Below are 7,533 nucleotides of genomic sequence, written 5' to 3'. Positions count from 1 at the left end.
CTCCACTGCCAAATTATTATCATCATTACTACTTGCCAAGCTACAACCCTAGTTAGAAAAGCAAGATATTATAAGCCCAGGGGCCCCAACAGGGAAAATAGCCCAGTGAGGAAAGGAAACAAGTTAAAATAATTAGTTTAAGAACAATGACATTTAAATAAATTTCCTATATAAACTATGAAACTTTAACAAAAAAGAGGAAGAGAAAAGAGAGAATATTGTGCCATTGTGTACTGTTCACCAGACTGGGAAAGGTCATGTCATTCCCATAAAGTTGATTCCGAACTCAAACACGTATATCGCATAATCACTGGTGCCTCCAGATCAACACTCCTAGTACTCTATAGATTGGCAGACACCAAAATAAAATTTTCCAGTTACTTCAAATTCCATAAACCTAATTTTAGAGTATGCCAGGAACTGTCCAAGTTTGATTGCTTCCAAACTACACCATGATCAGCTGTCTCCCTTTTGGAGAACCGGACTTGTTTTAACACTGAGAACCAGCAAATAAATCTGAAAATTCCACAATTCAATAGCAAAGTAAAAGCCAACGCCCTGGCAACTCTTGGTATTAATTCAACCTTTCCATATGGCAAGCATTAACATAATGCTCGAGGTTATCTGAAAATTGCCATAATGGTAAATAGAAAATGGCATCATCGAAGCTTAGGTTGTGATATAGGAAACTTTCCATTCCTGCAAAATTCTATGACAATCTATACCTAATGCATAACATGACAAGAATAGAGAAGCAAGGTACTCCAAAATCCTAATATAAACATATATGCAGTTTCTAATAAAATCTATTTGAAAATTATTGGTTCTTGGAATCTTTAAACTTGCAACTCTTAAGTACTTCATTTCAGGAACCAGAGTTATAAAAACTGATAGAAAATCTATAAAACTGACAATGCTATATATAGCTAGTGCAAAACAGTTCAATATCATTGCGCAGAGGGTAGGGCATTAGCAGATAACACTTGTTCAAATGTTAAGTTTCCTAAACTGATTACTATGGCTAGAGTCTTTTCCACCCTTCAAATTGGCCATATGACCCCTGCAGTATACACCTTACACTATGCTGAATTTTTTCAGATGTTAAAATTAAGAAAAAGAATGCCAGACTATACGGTGTGTGTATATAAATGACCTGAGCCTAGAGGTAGGCCCAACATCAAGCTATCTGGCCAGTCTTAATAGTGCCCTTCAACACACTGCTATACCGTATCTCAACATGTGGCTGGTGCTTTCCTCATCCTTAACTAAAAAGTTTGGACAAGTCTTTACTTTAGCAGGTATATTTTACTACCTGGCTAAATTAAGTATCTGGAATCATTTTCCAATGTCGGAAGCAGCTGGGAAAACTGATAACCATCATAAATTTCACTTATAGCCTTAAAGCAAGTCAGCCTACTACCAACTCTCATTCCTGCTGTATCAATCCTACTTTATCAATCCAAAACTGGTTTATCATCAAACTCAATCAAAAGAAATTCAATAGAGGGTAAAGCTATCGAGACAAGGCACAGATATACAGCTATATAAGATACAATGAAAACCAAGTACAAATATGAAATTGGCCCATTTGACCTTACTTTGAGGGAAGAAATTTCAAAGCGTTGGTACAAATCTGTGGGGGGTTAACTTACCCAAGGTATACTTAAAAGCTTACGAGTACTGACAAGAAACGAAGGTCATATGTAGGCAAACCATGATAATTTCTAAATATGGAAAAAGTTTAAATCTTTACGTGTATTCTAAGCGTTAGAGCTCTTCAGATTTCGAGGCTTTCTAACAACTTAAGTTCATTGAGAAATATCCTGCGTGCAATATTGTCTACTGGAATTTATTAAAACCTCATTCCAACCATTTATCACACTAATTTTTGACCACAACAACCAAATTCAGCTGCTGATTCTGACTACTTACACTATACATTTATAAAATTTGCTAAAAGGATTACTGTAGTAACAACTAAAATTTCCATACAATGATTAAAGTATTTAGTTTCGTACATTTTTAAAGACCCTGCAACAATTTCTCAAAAAACTACTGTTGTCAAAACATTTTATTTAAAAACTTGAGCCTGTTAATGATGGTCTGATATCAAATTAGATAACCCACACCCATAACGTCATAGTTTTAGTTTATAACTATAATCTAAGGTTAATTCAACTACTTTATCAAGGAACCAAAGTTTAAAGCAATAACGATACACCCTGAAATGCCAAAATTCTCATTCTCTTTGCTTTTGATAACCAGTAGTTGGAAGGTCTAAGTTTGCACAATTTACAATGTTGTGTTTTAATATACCAACTTATTTATAAATATATCTAATGCCTTACGATACTCAAATGAAAATAAACTTTTGGAGTAAATTCATAGCTACCATTTTCAGAGCACACTGCTCAAGATTTTTTTTTCTAGTCATTATATCAAACTTCTTTTAAGTAGATATAAGTTACTCTGAGCAAACTTAAATATAAGGCCGTGGCCATAATAGTTTTTCTTCAATTCTTGCCTGATATTTTCAGTGATGAGCAGCTTACCACAATAATCAAGACCGAACAGTACTTGCACAATTGGGTTTTCTCGTCAAATCTGCATTCACTGCAGAAATATATGCCAACTGATTCTTAAAGATTAAATATTTAAGCCAGCACTTTCAGTACAATAAAGGTGCTCCAAGTATTCATAGTTTTACTTGCGCAAATAATTTTACCAGGATAAAACTTTAAAATTTCAACCTTCAGAAATCCCATAAATAATTCTATTTTAGCAACAGATTAGTTACGCAATTTTATATACAGGAGATTCCTTCAATGAAAAATTTATTTGTAATGTGTAGTGAACAACAGCATTCAAGTTATACTGCATACATTTAAAGCATTTACTTTACAGTTTCAGTCATGTTTTAGTAATAATTAGTACTGTTGTCCAGCAGTAAACTATTTTTTTTTCTTCCAATACTTGCACTGACTTGCCCCATATTTTTAACCATGCAGACACTTTAGAAAAATAACCACTAAACTCTAATCATAAAAAACCCGAGACTGCTAACCATAAAAGACCCTTTACAACCAAGGTTAAATATTAACATAAAAACTACTAGATTAAATTCTTAGCAAAACCATATACAAAGAAGGGTAGGCTATACGAAAATAGAACTTTCCTTACTTTATTAGGCCATTAGCTAAACTACATTTAACAATATCAACCTTTCACAATTATTCACCTCACAAAATAGATGGCCAGATTAAAACCTTTGTAGCAATTTAAAGTTAAACTCCGTTCATTTTGGATGCTGATGCTCCTGTGGTAACCAGAACTATAGTCTTCTCTTGATATACATCTTGAGATACGTAAATATATACTGTTCCTTCTTCCAGTTGTAGTATAGGAGTAGCTGAATTTCACACCTGAAATTAAGTTTATATTAGTTCATTTAAAGCATATTTGACCTAATACTAAAACCATATTTGAACTAATACTAAAAGTCAAATTGTGAACCATTTAATAATGGCACATTTTAAATGTGCCAAATTTTGAATTCTGAACAATTTATTGTAATTTGAATGACTAATGTTTTCAAGAAAATTTCAAACTGAACTCTTACATATTTAATACCGGTAATTAAAAATATTTCAATTACTAGGTAAATACTTTGAATCCTGGTGAAATTAAACCAGCTACATTAAGAAAAATAAAAAAAATTCAGCTATATTAGGAAAATAGACTTTAAAATATCAAGAGGTTATCAATCTAGATTTTATGTCAAAACGTGCTTTATATAAAAAAGTTAATCCAAAGATTTGGCCAAAACTAGATAATTTTTTTAAACTACTCATTCAAAAATGTTTTCCCTAATATGTTCTATACCCTGCATCTGTTAAATCATATAAATTGACCAACAACATTCAAACATTCATAAATTCCTAGTTTATTAATCTTTGAAATGTACAATTCTATTCCCAATAAAAAAATAGCACATAACATTCATGTGGGGACATTCAATTGAGCCAAGATATCACAATCTCAATATATTAAATACTTTGAAAAATATCTACCTAGAAATCCTAAATAAAAATTTGCAATTTAATTCATCTTTGGGATTGACCTTTGAAGAAAATTTACTTCACATTCCAAGAGTAATTTCCTACATAAAACTGAAGACATTAAAATAAACTATTTGCAGTTTTCTCCACCAGAATCCCACTTGTATACTTTGCGTAGTCTAATTCCCTGAGAAGTTTATGTTTTAAACCAAGGCAAAAATAGATTGGAAAAATTCCCTTTAGTAAACATTTTTAGATAGTATCAAATAAAATTATATCTAAAGGATACAAACCACCAGTTCTTTACTTTAGATATCTTAATTTTTTAAGTTTTACGTTATTTTTAACAGATTCCACCGTTCTTTTAAGACCTAAATCAAACATATGTTAACCGGGTTTCAATAAAGTGCAAAAATTCAAAATCTAATTTCCCACTTCAATTCATTATTATGAGACTCATTCACTCAAATACACAATGAAATATTCCAAACATTCTATTAAAACTTTAAATGCCTTCAACTTACGAAGATTGGAGAGCTTCCCTGAACCAAGGAACAGACTGATTTATAAACTTAAGGGTGAATTTTCTTCTGGTTTAATTATACATGCATATATTTCTAACATGCACAAGACAAACATCCTTGCACACGGGGAAAAAAAACACTAACATCGGTTCGTTTTAGCAATCTGCGCCTTTAGTCAACGTAACCACCACCAGTTTCACTTCGTAGCAAACTAAGCTGTACACAAAACTGTTAGAAAGTGACATTGGCCCCCCAAAAACAATCTAAACTGCGTGAATTAGTTTAACTTATGCCCAACGACCTATAATTTGGTAATAAAACTTAAAAACGTATGGCTACAGTGAGGCAACTCTAACCACCTAACTAATACATTTGCAGAATTTACAGTATGCACAAAATTAAAGCTATTGATAAATTAACCAAGAACAGACTTAATTTACTAATACTTATCCCGTGTAGTTTAACATGTGAAACTTTTGGAAAATGTAGAATAATAAAAAATTACATTTAAGCTCAGAACAATGGGAAAGCGTGTGATAAGTATATCATGTTACTAGTAGCAGTAATACAGTACCACGTAATTAACCGAACGTTATGTCTATGGGTAGCAACGCATTACCAAACGCCTTCTCGCCAAGACTTAGGTTTGACTTGGGTGCGAACGCCATTTTCGAAGACTGAATTTTTATATATAATACTGAATTCCTCAGCATTCCTTTATTAGTCAAGCTTTATTTCGTGTTCTAATATAATAAAACTCCCTGAGTAAAAATTGTGGCCAGGAAGTTCAGGCAAAAATGGGCATAAACCTTCCAACATTGTTGGAAAAAAAAAAATTCAAGAGCGCCGTTGCAAAGGCTTTGCCTCACACTGAACCTGAACCTGACCTATAATTTTGTTTCATTGGAAAATCCTATTTAATCTACTGATAATGAAAATAGAAATAATAGCATTTAATGTAATTTAAATGTTTAAATGAATAGAGACTTGTAAGTTACGCTATTGGAAGTTTTCATAAATTCGAACGAAATACAGGATGCAATAATGAAGCAGATATACTAGTTCCCCCTTTAAAGTAATTAAATTTTCTACGGTACATGATTTAAAGAAAATTGTTTGATGGGTAACTAAACTTAAGCGAGTACCACTAAACCTTATGCTGAATTGACAGGATTAGAAAAATTAATTCGTACAACTAAACCTCCCCAAAATATACTCAAAAGAAACTTCATGAAAACAAATTAAATTCTTAAAGATTCTTGAAACTTATATCGTAATCTTACCTCATACGTAAAAATTAAGTTTAAGATGAAAAGTTTTTAAAAAAGAAATATGAACTAACAATCTAGTTTGTACAAACTAGATTTAATTCTTAAGCTTTGTTAAAATCTAACGCGCGATAAAAATTAATAGCGTGCATTTGACTCAAAACTTAAGCCTATTATAATATTAAACCTTACGTAATAAACTAAACCAACGGAGGTGATGTGAAAAAGTTAATGTATGGGTAATCTGAAGTAAAATTAAGAAAAAATAGTGACAAAATAAAATCTAAGATTATTTCATGATTTACGAAAATTATTTAAAATTCTAACCCACTTATTCTAAAAAAGTCCAATTTCTTAAGTATCTTGACCAAAAAAAAAAAAAAAAAAAAAAAAAAAAAAAAAAAAAAAAAAAAAAAAAAAGTAATATTCTGTAGACATAAAAAAAAATGTTCTGTAGGAATTTAAAACTTTGAAAATTAATATTCCGTAGAAAAATATAACTTTCCTTAAATCTGTTAATGTTAGTTCCTTTTAAATTTCTCTGCAACACTTATCAAAGCTTTGAAATATTTTATGACGAAAAAAAATGGAAAAAAAATATACAGGCCATGCATTTCCTCTTAAATTAATTTTGGCGTAAAGATTAATTTCTTCAAAAGTAATATTTCTCAATACAAACACGTAACATAACCAATTTATTTATATCTTGAAATGAGATCTTGGGTTGGGCTACACAAAACTTCAATAGACTATTCTGCACGATGAATCTTAAATTCGCTACAAATAACTATGGTTTCAGAAATTAATACAAAACTGCTAGCTTCAGTAAAAACGAACTTAATTCTATTTGGGTACAAATTCATACACTAAGCATTAAAACTTATAAAATTAACATTTATTGAAGCTTTTAAAGATTTAATTAGGTACTCTAGAATGTTTAAAAATCCACAACCTAATAAAACCTCGAGTGCTAAAATAGAAATAGAAGAATCTCGATAAATAAATACAGTAGCAAAGTCTATCAGGGTCCCATACACTAAATTGTAACACGGCCATATACTTAACACCAGAAAAGAATTTACAGTACAAGATTTCATAAAATCAAATCACCACGAATTATTAAAGTCGAGGATTTAAATTGACCAATTAAACCAACTTCTATGGACTTCCAAATAACATGTTAATGCAATAAAAATTGAAAATATAACATCTAACCATATAAAATCTTACCAGTATAATGTCTTCACTCCCAAGTTCACTACACACACACCCAAAAAAATCTGAGCTGCGGGTTCAGTAAAGCATGAAGTTAACTTCGGAAAAACAAGGACGCTGAAATAGGGCAGTGGTATTCCAGGTTTCTTCAGACCAAGGGGAATATCTTTACTATCCTTGGCAAACCAGTGGCTCCATCTACAGTTCCTCCTCATTCTATGATCTTCAAGTAGTATTAAAAAGATAATTTACAATACCTGACGGTGATTCTCTTGTAATATCACTCGCAGAAATGTTATACAGTAGGAAGCAGCCGAAGGGAACTTCCATCAGGACGACATGGCTATCTCACACAAAAATAGATTTTTCCTTCGTTAAAATCCCTTGAAAAGATAATTTACAAACACATATAGTGAAAGACATGACTCATTGTGTTCTAATATAAGCAGTTTTGAGTGAGTTAAATTG

General features: G+C 31.4%; 1 long non-coding RNA gene across 1 annotated transcript; it reads right to left on the bottom strand.

Moving 5' to 3' along the window:
* Positions 1-3,167: 3,167 nt before the first annotated feature.
* LOC137653380 (uncharacterized) lies at positions 3,168-7,310 on the bottom strand. The gene is made up of 2 exons (XR_011046466.1): positions 7,081-7,310; positions 3,168-3,422 (listed from the first exon to the last, which is right to left on the bottom strand). It is a non-coding gene; the product is annotated as an uncharacterized lncRNA (long non-coding RNA).
* Between the last annotated feature and the right edge of the window lie 223 nt (positions 7,311-7,533).

The sequence above is a fragment of the Palaemon carinicauda genome, chromosome 14 (genome assembly GCF_036898095.1).
Source record: "Palaemon carinicauda isolate YSFRI2023 chromosome 14, ASM3689809v2, whole genome shotgun sequence".
In the NCBI taxonomy this organism is placed as follows: Eukaryota; Metazoa; Arthropoda; class Malacostraca; order Decapoda; family Palaemonidae; genus Palaemon; species Palaemon carinicauda.
Note: the sequence above shows the minus strand (reverse complement) of the source record. Positions and strands in the feature narration are given on the sequence as shown.